This window comes from Piliocolobus tephrosceles, chromosome 4 (genome assembly GCF_002776525.5).
Source record: "Piliocolobus tephrosceles isolate RC106 chromosome 4, ASM277652v3, whole genome shotgun sequence".
Taxonomy (NCBI): Eukaryota; Metazoa; Chordata; class Mammalia; order Primates; family Cercopithecidae; genus Piliocolobus; species Piliocolobus tephrosceles.
The window spans coordinates 148,642,441-148,658,939 of record NC_045437.1 but is presented as its reverse complement, the minus strand read 5'-3'; the positions used below and the strand labels follow the sequence as shown (position 1 = coordinate 148,658,939).

At 38.4% G+C, this 16,499-nt stretch overlaps 1 protein-coding gene across 2 annotated transcripts in view; it reads left to right on the top strand.

Annotated features, from left to right (window-relative positions):
- The window catches only part of NDFIP1 (Nedd4 family interacting protein 1), a 56,567-nt gene extending 40,431 nt beyond the window's left edge, over positions 1-16,136 (top strand). Inside the window, exon 8 of one of the 2 annotated variants that reach the window (XM_023187772.1) lies at positions 15,963-16,136. The gene's annotated coding sequence lies outside the window, so the exon portion shown is untranslated. Of the gene's footprint in view, positions 1-5,030; positions 7,732-15,962 lie in introns of those variants that run through there. The other variant, XM_023187771.1, reaches the window with a different exon arrangement.
- Positions 16,137-16,499: the final 363 nt, after the last annotated feature.

The window sequence follows — 16,499 nt, the reverse complement described above, 5'->3', positions numbered from 1 at the left end:
TTTAATCTTAGCTCTGAATTTCTGAATGGACTGAGATCACACGTCTGCCTATTCTCTTCATCCTTCAGTTAGAAGGGAATTTGGATCTTTATTAGGGGATTGCATACCTTCTTCATCTTGGTTCTAAGCATAAGAAATAGCAGTCCAGTTGACAGAAAGCCTGAACGTCTCAGTTTTCCTGTGGTGTTTGGTACTTTACTGAAAATGTTGTTGTTATTGTTTGGATTTTCTAAAATTCCTGAAATGTTTTTTGATGTTCTAAATTTAAAACTGTGCATATGGGGTTGTGATTTGAAATAGGCAGTCCTTAGTAGTAATAATGTTGTAGGAACTGCTAAGGGAGATTGAAGTGATGAACCTGCTGGTGCTTCAGGAGTATACATTAAGAGTTGTCAGAAACAGCCGGGCGCGGTGGCTCAAGCCTGTAATCCCAGCACTTTGGGAGGCCGAGACGGGTGGATCACGAGGTCAGGAGTTCGAGACCATCCTGGCTAACACGGTGAAACCCCATCTCTACTAAAAATACAAAAAACTAGCCGGGCGAGGTGGTGGGCGCCTGTAGTCCCAGCTACTCAGGAGGCTGAGGCAGGAGAATGGCGTAAACCCGGGAGGCGGAGCTTGCAGTGAGCTGAGATCCGGCCACTGCACTCCAGCCTGGGCGACAGAGCGAGACTCCGTCTCAAAAAAAAAAAAAAGAGTTGTCAGAAACTTACTCAGGTAAATGAGTGTACTCCATTGGAGGGCATAATAGAGTTTATTTGCTTTTCTGTTTAACTGTGATACCCTGGTTTATTTGAAATCATTCCTGACACACCCAGAGAATTCAGAGCTCTAAATTAAGGGTTTGAGGAACTTACAGCAGACTTCAGAATTCTAATGACTTCACTAATTTTCCAGGGATCCCCAGAGGGAACCTGAAAAGCCATAATATCCTATGGAACTGAGTTCCCTTTGTCCATTGAAAGGGTAAGAACTATGTCCAGATCCAGATGTAGAATCCTTTCTTTCTCTAGTTCAGAGGACATTTAGTTTAATTTTGTTAGAAGACATACTAGGAAACTGTCATGTGAAGTATGAAAGCTTTATTTTTTTCCTCCCTATCGATTCTTTATTATGTTTATCACAGTTTTTAAAAAGTCATTATCTGCTAATTCCAACATCAAGATAGATAAGTCTATTTGTACTGATGGATTTTTTCTCTTGACTCTGGGTTACATTTTCCTGTTTTTACATACCTGGCTAGTCATTTCTTTGTTGCAGCATTGTCGGTTATCATGTTGTAGAGATTGTGAGCTCTGAATTTTGTCAGAAGGTTGTTGAGTTTTTGCCTAGCAGGCAGTCAGATTAGTAAAGGATAACTTTGATCTTATTTCTAACTGTCATGTATAGTGATTCTTCTAGGGAGATAGGGGTAGGGGAGAGGGAAAATGTAGTTTAAAAAAACCTAGGCTAACTCCTGCTGAGGAAAATCACTGGTAAATTAGTGACTCCTCTGTTAAATTGCTTCTCTCGACATTGTCAACCTGAAGTCATCAAAAGGATCAGAATACAGAGTTTATGCAAGTAGAAAGCTGGGAATGGCCAATCAGAGAACACAAACTTTAGAAAATGGGGTCAGTGTTCCCAAAAGCTTTATTTCCTTTTATGGACTTCTACTTCTTTGATGGAGATGTCACCATTTAAAAGGTAGCTGAAGAAAGACACAGGTAGGGAATTTTGAAAATAACTTTGCCAGAAAGATACAGATACAGAATTTTTAAAATAACTTCACCATAACAGAAAAATAATACTTTTCATATTGTACTAGGATTTGGCATTTTACTACAAAGGGGTATAAGAATAGTGACTTTTCTAGTCAGGCTACCTAAAATGTAGTACAAATAAACCAATCTTGAAGTGATCCGAAACACCTCTTTCTAATCAGCCAAGGTAGATGTTACAAAAGCTAAACATTAGAGCTCATGTACTACTATCATAGGGGCAGCTCTCAGGTTCCCTTTCAGAGTCCATTTAAGCTTAAGGGAGGGAAAATGTATTAATAAGCTGTTATCTGTTTTCCTACTTTGTAACAAAATGCCAGAAGGAACTGCAAAAGGTGTGCACAGTGGCCATCAAGAAGTATGTGACTCGGCTGGGTGCGGTGGCTCACGTCTGTAATCCCAGCACTTTGGGAGGCCGAGGTAGGCAGGTCACCTGAGGTTAGAAGTTTGAGACCAGCCTGGCCAACATGATGAAACCCCATCTCTACTAAAAATACAAAAATTAGCTGGGCGTGGTGGTGTGCACCTCTAATCCCAGCTACTTGGGAGGCTGAGACAGAAGAATAACTTGAACCCAGGAGGTGGAGGTTGCATTGAGCCAAGATCATGCCACTACACTCCAGCCTGGGCAACTGAGCAAGACTCTGTCTCAAAAAAAAAAAAAAAAAAAAGTATGTGACCGAGGAAGCAGAAGAAACAGATAACCTGTTATAAACATCTGTACCTGAAATGGTAAAAAATGTAAAGTGTTTATACTTTTTCTTATTTACCAGTTCACTGGAAAATACATTTTTATGGATTACCACCTCCTCTGATGCTGCCAGGTGAATGAGGAGTTAGCTACAGTGATAAGGTGGTAACACAGTTGATTGGTTATATCTAACACTATTTGTGTGGTACCAAAAGCACTTGTACATACGAAGCATAATGTATTTTAAAATTATTTATTTTAACTGCATCTGAAATAGAAGGAAAAAAAGAAGGTTTTTGAGCCCTAGCATTAATGAACTAGGGCCTTCATAATTTAAAAGGTGACCTAGTGACCTGTACCTATTAGGCATCAAATATTTTAATTTTTTTCCATGTGATAACAGACACTTTCATTTCTCATTTTCTGTAATTTTTCTCCTATTCCTTAATACCTCTTTTATTTTATTAAAGGAAATTATCTCAAGGTAAAGGTTTACTTATTGGACTGTGTTATATGATAGCAAGATAGTAGAAATGGTGTTTCCGGTAGAATTTTTGCTAAACAAAATTTCCATAATGTCTCCAAGAAGAACTGGTTGTCTTCCTGTTGGAATTAAATGATCTGTAGGCTATTGGATTCCTTTTTTTTACAAAGTGATCTGATCTACAATTTAGTAATGCGGTCCAGAGTCCCTAAGATCTGTTTGTCCTTCAGTTTGCATACTGCCAGCATTTCTGTAACACTGCCATTCAAGCCTCCAAGTCTCAGAGAGCAGTGCCCGCTAGCGGTCTTTCATTTGGAAATTGTGTGGTGATTGAGATTACCCACTGGTGACCTATCTAGGTCCTCTTGAGATATTTTATTTTAATTTAATTTAATTTTTACTTTTCTTACTGAACGAGCAAAGGGATTTTTAATGTTTGTTGGGTGGCAGGCTTTGACTTTGAGGAATCTATTAAAGCTGTTTACCTATGCTAAAGCATCATAAACCAAGGAAGTGACCAGGTAATTGTACCATATTGCATATTCTTGCAAACTCTGTTTTGACCTACTAGTCACTGTTTCATGAGTTTTCATCTATTAAACTGATAAAACAGAAATTACTTATGTTTATAATGAGTCTGGCCTCATTGCAAAAATGTTCATTTAATATTCATCTGCCAATTTTCTTTTTGCTTCTACTTGGCTTTAGAATTCCTTATATTCTTGTGTCTCTGTCTCTGTGCTTTCCGAGGTCTTTCAGTCTCTTATATCTCAATCTAAAGAAAAGATGTCCTTGTTTCAGTTTCAGTGGTTTACTTCAAATCACAATACAAGTGAATTTATAGTTTGGAAAAATGTTGATTATATTAAAATATGTTAATTTCCTCCAGTGTGTTTGTAGTGTCTCTCCATTTTGGCAGCCTTTTAAATATTTATGCAGTCATTAATCAGAAAAGATACAGAAGACATCAGGCATAGTGGCGCATACCTGTTAGTCCCAGTTGCTTGGGGGGCTAACGCAGAAGTATGGCTTGAGCCCCGGAGGTGTAGGTTGCAGTGAGCCAAGCTCGCGCCACTGCACTCCAGCCTGAGTGACAGACTCTTGTCTCCAAAAAAAAAAAAAAAAGAAAAGAAACACAGAAGAGTTTCTTGTGGCTTTTACAGTAATCTGGGGGATAGAAAAGTAAGTTATAGACCTATATGTGAGCCCATCCAACTCTTACTTGTTGCTGAGTACCACAAAATAGTTTCTCAATAAATATTTATTAAGTAGTAAATGTATCTCTTTAGTGTTTCTTTTATTGTTAATATTTTTTCTTTTATTGTTAATATAGGGAATTACTTGTGTTTTTCACAAGTTGTTTTCATGAGAACCAAAACAATGTACAGAAATGCCTCAGTATTAGATGAAAACTGCATTTAGTAAAATGCATAGGCATTATTTTGATAGCATTTATTTCAGTCAGATACATTCCTTTCTTAAAATTAGTTTGAAACTACGTATATTATTTTAAGAGAAACATGCCCCCAAAATACAATGACTTTTTTGGAAAACTTGTTTTTTAAAAGTATTTGTGGTACCTGTGAGTTTATCCTTGTTTTCTAATTTTGCCATGCTCAATTGAGGTATAGCATGACGTCGTTGACATCCTTACTGGAAATCTTCCTTATGCAGTATCTAGTGGAATTGTTAAGGTAAACAGTAGCTTCAGGTATATTAGGAAAATTACCTGTGCACTTGGATTATGCTCTCTGTCCCAAGTTACAGTCACTGCTGACAGGGTTAAGTGTGGGATGCAGCAGCACTGCTTCCATTCTATTCTTTTGTTAAGAGGTTTGGAAAGAGAGACTCCTGACTTCAGGAGTTTTTAGAAAAAGCATTCCAGTTTTTTCTAGTTCTAGAGGCCTTGATAACTTTAAGAACTGAAATTTTAATGTTTATTGAATACCATGATGTCAGTATCCAGTAATCTTAAAACTATGTTAAAATGCACTTATGTCTCCAAACATCCTGCCTTCTTTTGTGACTACATCCTTCTCTTAGCCAAAATAACAAGCTAACTAGAGTTTCAATATTCAATATCCTTCTCTGGCAGATGTTTTCTGGCAAAGGCCTTCCTGCATTTATGAATTCTCTCTCAAGAAGCAAGAGAACACCTGCAGGAAGTGAATCAAGATGCAGAACACAGAGGAATAATAACCTGCTTTAAAAAAATAAAGTACTGTTGAAAAGATCATTTCTCTCTATTTGTTCCTAGGTGTAAAATTTTAATAGTTAATGCAGAATTCTGTAATCATTGAATCATTAGTGGTTAATGTTTGAAAAAGCTCTTGCAATCAAGTCTGTGATGTATTAATAATGCCTTATATATTGTTTGTAGTCATTTTAAGTAGCATGAGCCATGTCCCTGTAGTCAGTAGGGGGCAGTCTTGCTTTATTCATTCTCCATCTCAAAGTGAACTTGGAATTAAATATTTTATTGTAAGATATGTATAATGCTGGCCATTTTAAAGGGGTTTTCTCAAAAGTTAAACTTTTGTTACTGTGTTTTTGCACATAATCCATATTTGCTGTTCAAATTAATCTAGAAATTTATTCAATTCTGTGTGAACACCTGGAAGCAAAATCATAGTGCAAAAATACATTTAAGGTGTGATCAAAAATATGTCTTTAATTGGTAAATAATAAGCGTTAATTTTTTATAGCCTGTATTCACAATTTTGCAATACCTTATTGTACCTAAGGGATTCTGAAGGTGTTGTCACTGTATAAAATAGAAAGGACTAGGATACAAATGAAGCTTAATTACTAAAATGTAATTCTTGACACTGTTTCTATAATTAGAGTCCCTCACCCCCATCCCCACCCCCACCCCCCCTTATTTTCCTTTTACCTCCTGATCATTAGGCCAAAGGCTGGGAGTAAGGAGAGGATTAGGTACTTAGGAGCAAAGAAGTAGCTTGGAACTTTTGAGATGATCCCTAACATACTGTACTACTTGCTTTTACAATGTGTTAGCAGAAACCAGTGGGTTATAATGTAGAATGATGTGCTTTCTGCCCAAGTGGTAATTCATCTTGGTTTGCTATGTTAAAACTGTAAATACAACAGAACATTAATAAATATCTCTTGTGTAGCACCTTTTACTGTAGATTAGTGCTTAATTTCTTGGCTTGCATTTGTTGATTGCTAAGGCAATTTTTTCTAATCTTAGGGAATAATTCAGTAGATGTGATTAAAAAGCTAATGTTGGATCAGTTTTTTTTCTTCATTTTCAGCACAAGAAGTCCTCTTCTTTCGTATCCTACTAAATACATTCCTAAAAATGTATATGAACATTGGTTCTGTAAAAGATAATGGACTAAAAAAGTAGAGAGGAGTTGTAGAGATCTGAAATCATTCTGGAATTCCTAATTATGCTTCAACTTTTAGACATAATTTTAGATGATTTATTTCCAGTGTTTTCTGCATGTTCTCGTTTGTTCTTTTTCTCTGTTGAATGCACCAACTGGTTTGAGTCCTGTGAGCATCCAGTCAGTTGAAATTAAAGATTCCTCATTTCTCCTGATTTCTATTCTTGTCTCGATGTTAAATTTAGAGACCAGTGGTTTTTATGATATCAGCCATTTGATTTTTTTTTAATTTTCTATTTAAGAAATATAAAGAAAAAATACACCAAGATGGTCAAAGTACTACACAAATCAGCACCAGCACAGTCTGATAGCTGCAAATGTCCATTCATCTGCTGTGTGTGAATATCCAGAATCAGCATAGGAAGTCATTTAGGATGTCAGTATATAATGCACAGAATTGTGGGTTGTTTGAAAGCCAAACAGGAAAATTAGGAGCCTCCTGGATTGACATTTCAATGATCCTTCCAACCAGTTTATGGATTATTATGAATAATAGTATAGTGTGTTCTTGTTCAGAAGTTATATTTGATAATAGAGAAGGAGGGAGTTTTATGAAAGTTTCTTTGAAGATTTTTTTTTTTTTCCATTTCGAATCAGATTATACCAACAATGGAGTTTGGAAGTTTGCATGGCCTATAATGTTCTAAGTTCCAGAATGAAAAGGTCTGTAACAATCTGAATAGATGTGGACACATATAGCAGAGAGAACTATGTAAATTATCTTGCAGAACAAAATAGAAGGGTCCTAAATCACGTTAACTCAAACATTGTGGACTAGCTTTGTGTTTATTCTTCAGGTCCTTGTGCCTTATTTGGTTTTGTATATTCAGCGAACTGAAATATTTGGAATTCCTATTTCTACATATTTGGTGATCCATAAGACTTTGTCAAATGTAAACCTACAGTTTGATGTGCGTTAAAATACCTAGTCAAGAGGATGATTTCTCTTTAATCGTTTAAATGTTCTGAAAGTTAAAATCTTTTGAGGCACATAAAGTTGGCACCATATATCATCTGGAGTCCTTACTGGTATTCAGGATGAAAATGTTCATGCTGCATTGTTGATTCTCATTTTTCTCTCCCATTTTCTTTCTCACTTGGATACGTTAATAGTGATAATGGATAAAGGGTGAGATTTTATAATAAATGGTTTTAGAAAGGTATTCCTAGGAACCGTGGTTATTAAGGTTATGGAGTAAACTAGCTTGGACCTTGGGCTACAGGACAACTAGGATTCACCCGTAACGACACAGTGCCCTGTGTTTCTTAACTTCTTGTTGCCATTTGAAACTCTGTACTCCTATGTTTAAAGGGTTCTGTATAGCCTTTTTTTTTTCCAGAAAGTTATGTTGCTTTGTATAGAAATAAAAGGCATTATTAAAATTTGCTTGTTAAAAAAACGATAAGAATGAATATCTTTACTAATAGGATTGATTTTGTTTAGAGTTTTAAAGAAGCAACAAAATTTTTAGTGAAGTAAATGATTTTTTTCCCCCTTTGCTTTCTTATTACAAATCTGACTTGAGCTCTGGCCCACCGTGAGTCATTATTAGTACAGATGAAGTTTTGCTTGGTCTTCACTGTGTTCTTTTACTAAAATATACTCTACTTAGCTATAAATAGTTTACATTCAAAGGAAGAAATAAATTACTGAAGTGGAGTATCAGGACCAATAGAAGTGATACTTCAATTTGAGTGATTGCCCGAGGGGGCAAGATTCTGAGGTGAGAATCGACAAAACTAGACCCCAACAAAACCAAACCCCTGGCCTCAGGCTTTACATCCAGTCTAATGCCCTCTTCCCATTGTCCCAACCTTTGAAGGGTTGGCGTGTAAACATTGACATAAAGTGAAAAAAATCATTTGGCCATGCTTCTTGTAAACATCAGTAATCTAATTTTAACTTAAAACATGCTAAGAATAGACATAGAATTGTACATTTATGTAAAGTAGGAGGGGGTGTGTATATGTGTTTGTAGAGATGGATGAATAGTTTTTTTTTTTTTTTTTTTTTTTTTTTGAGACAGGGTCTCGCTCTGTAGCCCAGGCTTAAGTACAGTGTCGTGATCTCAGCTCACTGCAACCTCCACCTTCCAGGCTCAAGTCATCCCATCTCAGCCTCCCAAGTACCTGGGACTACAGGCATGTGCCACCACACCCGGCTAATTTTTGTATTTTTAGTAGAGACGTGATTTTGCCGTGTTGCCCAGACTGGTCTTGAACTCCTGGGCTCAAGCAATCCGCCTGCCTCGGCCTGCTGGAATTACAGGCGTGAGCCACCTCACCTGGCCAGTGGGAGGGTATATTTTATGAAAAAGTAATTGTGACCCCTATTACCTACCTGAATCTGGTTCTTGGTTAAACCTCAGTGGTGAATATAGGTTAATCATGTGCAAAATGTATAATAACTTTCAGGTTCTGTGGGTGGTTCAGCTATTTAGAAGATTTTCACCTCTCAGGCTTTTAGAATATGATTTGAGGGATGATGAGGGTCATAGCAGAAAGCAAAATATGCTTCCACAGATGGTTTGTATATTTAAAAAGATTTTTTTTTTTTTTGCATATTTTAAAGCCTAAATAGTATTTCTAGCCTATAAGATGGATAAGGTGGATTGGGTGAGAGCATTTGTTAAAGCAGTAGTACAGTACTCTTGCATCTCCTTTTTCCTTTTGCATATACCTGTACACATTTGTGTATGTGTATAGTTGTGTTCTTGTAGACTACCTACAGAAAGTGCTCTTTGACAAGTAGCGTCTGCATGTTGGTTCTTTGTAGGCCCTGCTATTAACGTGGAAGACATCTCAAAGAAATACACTGGGAATTCCCAAAGGGGAGAGTAAGTTTAGGTTGAACGTAAAAGAGGTTTTCAGGAGGAAATGATGGTTGTAGAAATTGATTTTGTATCATCTCCATTCTAAAAAGAAGCTATTTTATAACCCAGTTTATTGTATCACCTACAACTTTGTGGCCTATGGAAAGAACTGCTCTTATGTAAACTATATGAATTGCGAGCTGTCCTCCCAAGGCCAGTTTCCCTGACTATAAAATCTGAAATAGTCCATCTACTGCATGGCATTTTAATTCCCTCAGTCCTCCACTTATTCTCGGAATTTTCTACTTGTAGGATAAATACATTACTCAAAGGTTTTGGGTTAATTTTTATACCTGTTTTTACTAAAGCCTGTTTCTTTTTTTCTTTACCAAAAAGCGTTGTCTTCTGATTTTGAGAGTTTTAATTCTTAGGTTTATCAATTGATGAATTAATAATGTAAATGCACATCTCTTAAACCTGAATACAGAACATATGAATATAGAGGATTCTCCTGCATTTATGCAGGATTTTACCTAGGTCAGAAACTGAGATGCAATTGTGTGAAATAGAAGTTGTCCAACCTGCTTTGTATGTTGTTCATTCTGCTCTAAAAGCAGCTAATTGTAATCATTTATGTAGGAAATGTTTCACAGACTTTTCCCCATTCATTAGTGATTGCAGATTCATAGACATCGAAACTGAGAAAGGTGGTTTCCTCTAAGTCTTAACAAAGATTAGTGCTGGAGCTCTGGGAAGATGGCAGTGTTCATTGTCATTCTTCAGTTGTCTGGAAGGTTCACGAGTGATATACGCAGCCTGGGAAACAAGAAAATAGGTCAAAAATCTAAAAGAAATCTCTAAAATAGAGAAGATGATTTCCTTGACAAAGCATTATTAGAAAAAGCATAAAACTAAGGAAGTTCTGCCTTCTGGTTATGAAACCCAAACTGATTCTAATAAAATTCATCCAAAATGCCAAAGCTAGAGTGATTTTCACCTTGCGTAGCTGGGTGTGCATTCGTGTCCCCTGCTGAAAGCTGCTTTGCCTCTCACTTCCCCTCCCCCATTTAAGCCAGATACTTCCTGCGCCAAGTTGGAGAGGATTGGAGCAACCTATCATCATAACTGGGCTAGAGTTATTCTTGATGAAACTTCCCTCTTTTCATTTGCAGAACCGTCAGAAATGCCTAAAATGCTACTTAAGTGGGGTTTTAGAAAGAATTTTGCCATCTGCTTCCTGATTCCACATCTTTATTTTGACAGAACATTTCATAGGCCGTATTTGGCAGTTCCTCTGTTTGGACGTCATTTTAATATGTTGCTTTTTTCTCTGATTATCAACAATGAGGATTTTCATGTATTTGATTTATTTCCAGTTTATATTTTAACAGATTGCAGATAAATCAGTGATTGCAGAGAAATCAGATGGATCAACATTTTCACCAACTATTTATTACTTTTTATGTATTTTTATTTATTACTAGTATGCTTTGGTGTACTGTATAGTTGATGAAAATAGTGGGCACTGGTGACCTGAAGAAGCAAAATTAGTAGTACATATTTTTCTAGGTTTGACTCAGTGACTCTCAAGCTCTAGATCTGTATGCGCATGGATGTCTGTAGGACAAAAATCATCTTTTTTTCCTCTTTTTGGTTAATTATATATTTTGTCCCTGAGACTGTGTGTGAAGTGAGTTGAATCTGTATAACCTGTTTTTGTCCGTAAGCTCTCTTCTCTGATTTAGCAGTTCTCTAGATTTAGGTATTGGAATTATATATATATATATATATATATATATATTTTTTTTTTTTTTTTTTTCTCCAATGTCCACCTCATTGAATTAAAGATAGACTTAGTTTCTATAGCAGTTCCACAGAGCTTCCAAATGAGGGCAAGGATAATGGGTAAGTACTTATCTCTCATCTTCACTTCCATAGAAGAAGGTTGAGTGCGGTACATTTGTATCTACACTTTATAAATTATGAAGTAATTTTTCATTAAAAAATTTTGCTGGCCACGGTGGCTTATGCCTGTAATCCCAGCACTTTGGGAGACCGAGGCTGGTGGATCACAAGATCAGGAAATTGAGACCATCCTGGCTAACATGGTGAAACCCTATCTCTACTAAAAATACAAAAAAAAATGAGCCAGGCATGGTGGCGGGCACCTGTGGTCCCAGCTACTTGGGAGGCTGAGGCGGGAGAATGGCGTGAACCCAGGAGGCAGAGTTTGCAGTGAGCCAAGATCGTGCCATGGCACTCCAGCCTCGGCGACAGAGTGAGACTCTGTCTCAAAAAAAAAAAAATTTGATGAATACTGAGTGTGGTGGCTCTCGCCTGTAATCCCAACACTTCAGGAGGCCGAGGCGAGAGGATCACCTGAGGTCAGGAGTTTGAGACCTGGCCAACATGGCAAAACCTTGTCTCTGCTAAAAATACAGAAATTAGCCAGATGTGGTGGTGCCCACCTATAGTCCCCAGCTACTTGGGAAGCTGAGACAGGAGAATTGCTTGAACCCAGAGGCGGAGGTTGCCGTGAGCCAAGATTGTGCCTCTGCACTCCAACCTGGGCAACAGAGTGAGACTCCATCTTAAAAAAAAAGAAAAATCATGGAATTGATGGTTGGGTGAGATTGAGAATTATTTTGTCTTTATATAGGTCTTAAAGCTCATGGCCACAATATGTTCGTCTTCGGAACGGCAGGACTATAGGAAGGAATGTGCATTCAGAGCAATGGGGAAAGGCCACAGGGAAATTAATTTCTAAGTATTTGGTTAAGTGATTGTGGACTCTTCCTTGGAAGTCTTTAAACACAGAATAGATCCTCCTATTTGGAATGGCTTAAGGGTAAAGGAAAAGCAATGGATTAGCAGGCCCCTTAAAGACCCCAAGAACTCTAGAGATTTGTATGTGGCCCATGTCAGTGACAGATGGAACAGTAAGCTCAATAGATGTCATGTGTGCCATTCCCAGGCTATGCTTCCTTTAATGTAGTGACCTGCTGGGAGCATTGTCCTCAATTGTCTGCAAGAGGGAAAGGAGTACATCTAAACTTCTTGTAAACTTAATTTGGGTGGCTTATTACCTACTGCTACATATTTTTTAAACATCCAGTGATCCAAAAAAGCTGTGCTTTGCGCAGAATTCCAAAATGAGAAAACCATAAAAACCACCTCTAGTTTCTGGAACCATTTTCAAACCTGTGTTGATTCTGAAGGAATTTCATTTATGTAGCATTTTCTCATGTTAACAGTCCTTCCCCTAAGGGACTATGGGTAAGGGAAAGAAGATGAGGTGGTAAGGAGGCGCTGGAGGAGATGAAGTCTGATTTGTTCAGAAAGGACCGATGGAGGAGTGGAGCAGATCAGTTCCTTTTGTTCTTTGCTCCTTCTTTAATCCTTCAGACCCACAGGACAAGACTGCCAGCTAATTGCAAGGAGCCCGTAAAAGAGAATTGGCCTAAATTGAAGAATATATTTAAGCAGGTACATATATATATATTCCTCCTTTATTTGGGTCACTTTGCTTTACCTATGTTTATGTCTCCAAAAAATGGTTGGATACCCTCTTGAGAGGTTTTCTTTACAAAAAAAAAAAAAAAAATTCTGAAATTCCAAAGCCTCTTTCCCTGCCATTGTAGCACTTAGGCAAAAACATGAAGAACTAAATCCACTAGACTGTAAACTTGAAAAAACAAAAACCCAAAAAGACTATAATATGCTTTATAGTGGCATTTTTATACAAGTGACTCATTGCTAGAAGTGTATTGGCCATTTTAAAGTGCAATCTGATCTTTCATGGGTAGACATTTAAATTCTCTGAGTATAGACACTGTACTTGGGACAAATTATTATATTTGTACCTTGGTGCCAATCTTAATCATGTCCTCATTGGGTGCTTATTTTCAAATACCTGATCCTTCCAAAAACAGTATACTAAAACCTGTCATTAAAAATATTTCAAGTTTAATAGCAAGCCATGGATACTTTTTACTGCCTTTTATTTATTGCTGGGTGTATTTTATTAGAAGGAAAGGTAAGTAAATGTGTTTTGCAGAAAATGTGTAATATAAGTCAGCTCCAGTAGCAGTTATTTTTTAACTAGATGGTGGAGCATTTACACACTTAGTTTATTAGTGACCTTCCCATAAAATTTTTAGGAACACAGGGCCAAACAGAGGTCATTAGTTTATCTAAGCCAGCCCACTTCTTTGGTGACATCAGACAGCTAAAGAGAAGCCAAGAAACGTTCCCTACATCTTCAAATTCTATGTGTCCTTGGCTTTGCCTCCATCCATAGTATTTTACTCCCCTCAGAAAGATTTGCAGTTGGAATTTGTATAATCACCTGTGTTAGAAGTGATGCTCTACTTTGAAAAATATAGTTTCTATATATTATAAATAATTGTGCTCTGCCTTCTTGCGTATAGTTGTTTTGGGCCTTTGTTTGATAAAAACTATCTTATTAGCCAGTTATACATGACCTTATGCTGGATGTAGTATACACAAAGGTTTGTACAAGACAACCCCTGAACACAAGGAGATTCTAGTCTGGGAGGAGACTAGTAGGAGACAAAGTCCTTTCCTGTCCAAGAAATCTTAATATGTAATGTTTTTCTGCTTTGTTTGCATAGTGATGGAAGAAGCTTTTACACTTTTCAAGCTTGCTGCTAACTTAATTTTCCCCAGAAGGGCACTTTTTTTTTTTTTTTTTTTTTTTTTGCGACGGAGTCTCGCTCTGTCGCCTGGGCTGGAGTGCAGTGGCCGGATCTCAGCTCACTGCAAGCTCCGCCTCCCGGGTTCACGCCATTCTCCTGCCTCAGCCTCCCGAGTAGCTGGGACTACAGGCGCCCGCCACCTCGCCCAGCTAGTTTTTCGTATTTTTTAGTAGAGAGACGGGGTTTCACCGTGTTAGCCAGGATGGTCTCGATCTCCTGACCTCGTGATCCGCCCGTCTCGGCCTCCCAAAGTGCTGGGATTACAGGCTTGAGCCACCGCGCCCGGCGAAGGGCACTTTTAAAGATGTTTGCAAAACCAAATGCCCTCAAAGGAGAGATTACTACCACTTGAAGAGGCCACCCCAAAAAGGGCCAAAAGGATGGAGGGGGAACATCTCAGGGTTCTATGCGGCCAGGACCTATAAAACCAGCTGCCAAGGGGACTTGCGACTGTTAGCCTAGGGCTTGAGCCCTCGCTCCCCATTTACTGGCTGTGTAATCTTGGGTCATTTGCGTGTGCCATCCAAGCTTTGGTTTTCTAATCCATGTGCTGGAGTATTTTCTCACAGGGCCATTTTTAGGGAGGTAAAGTGCCCAGCATCTAGCTAACAGCTCTTCACAGCTGATCAGCTAGAGTATTGGGTCTAAGGGCAGGACATGAAAAGCCCAAACCTATAATTCAAATCAAGGGAATTCATTTCCTTCTCAGGACCATATAGCTATCATAAACCCTGCCTTTCCTCATTCCTTCTTTCCTAAATGTCATTAGGCCATCCCTGATAAATCAGACCGTTCTTATCCTCCTAAATTCCTGCAGCCCAGATGAGAATACAGTTTACTCTTGCTTTTCTGGTAATACTATCATATGTTTATGTAGGAACTTATATACATGTTCATTTCATCTTCACAGATTACTATAAAAGGGATTATTTTGCGATCTTTACCACCAAGCAACCAAAGTCTCCCTCCCCCGGCAAATAATTTTTCAACACTCAGCAACATCAAAACACTTTATAAATTCAATAAACTTTGATTCTCATTTCCTTTCCTGAGTTCTATAGGCTGAAACTCTGGCCTCTTTTTTGCTTAATCCATTTGTATTACATTACAAGACTTGCCATATACTATCTTTGTATGGATTTAGGTCTTCAAAGCAGCCTTTGAACTTCTTATCCTTTGCTTTGTTTCTTTCTGCATTGGCCTTACATTCTCTGCTACTTTCCTTGCTCTTTCCATGTCTTCTTTGCTGGCCTCTCTACACCTCCCCATCCCCCTATGTTTCCAGTGCTGCTTAGATCACTCTTGTTACTTCTCTGTCCTAAATTCCTACACAGCTGTAGATAGGGCCATTTTTTCAGTGGCCACTTTCCCTTTCTCCAAATGTTGCCACGGGCCATTTGATCCCTAGTTACTTCTTTTGTTTTGTTTTAGTTTTTTTGTTTGTTTGTTTTGAGACGAAATCTCACTCTTGTCCCCAGGCTGGAGTACAATGGCGCGATCTTGGCTCACTGCAACCTCCGCCTCCTGGGTTCAAGCGATTCTCCTGCCTCAGCCTCCCAAGTTGCTGGGATTACAGGCACCCGCCACCACGCCCGGCTGACTTTTGTATTTTTAGTAGAGACAGGTTTCACCATGTTGGTCAGGCTGGTCTCTAACTCCTGACCTCAGGTGATCTGCCCGCCTCTGCCTCCCAAAGTGCTAGGATTACGGGCATGAGCTACCGCGTCCGGCCTAACCCTAGTTACTTTCTATCTTCGCATCCCATCTAGCCACATCCAACAAGAAAACCACATGCCTGCTTTCTCTTCCTGAAACTCCAGGGAATGCTCCTGAATGCCCCCAGATAGATGGTTCCAGCCTGTGTCTGTGCCCCCCACCCCAGCCCTGCCAATCCAAGCCTGTCCAGATAGGGCCTGCCTATTTTCCCCTTTATTGGGGGGTCTGGGGAGCTTTTCATAGTTGTGGTATTTGTCACAGTGTTCACAGGCTCACCACTTCATGCCCGTTCAGTACTAGTTTGGCTTGGCCATTAAATAGAAAGCATTGGGGTATCCTCTGCTCTTTGTTCTCTCTCACTACACAGATCACTTCCAATGGCATCTGCATGAATCTGTGACAACCCTCGGGCCTCCATGGAGAAGCACCTGGCTAGTCCCAAATTTCATAATCCTTTTCATGCTTCTGAATGACCTTCCACAAAACACTAGGATTCTGTAAGCTTTTAATTGGAATTTTATCTTTAAAAAACAGCCTTAATCATGTAATAAAATATATTTTCAAATGTGTGTTCAATTGTGTGGTTATTTGTGCTCTCATTTACAGACATGAACAAATACTAAAACAATAAACGAATTTACTCACAGTACTTTATTTGGGATCTCAGGTTTTGTTTTACAAAAAGCGTTCTGCAGCTGAAAAAAATGGCTTGAAAAACAATGCCCTAGGTAAACACTCAACTCATCTCTTACTTTGCCTAAAACTGTTAGATCATTATACATTTTTTTTCCTCCCTCAATCTTACAGGGGTTTCAAAATGCCCTGATTTTGCAAAAGTTACAAGCACATCTAAAAAGTCACTTTCTAATCCTACTATCTCCGAAAATCAACTGTTTGTTCTTTT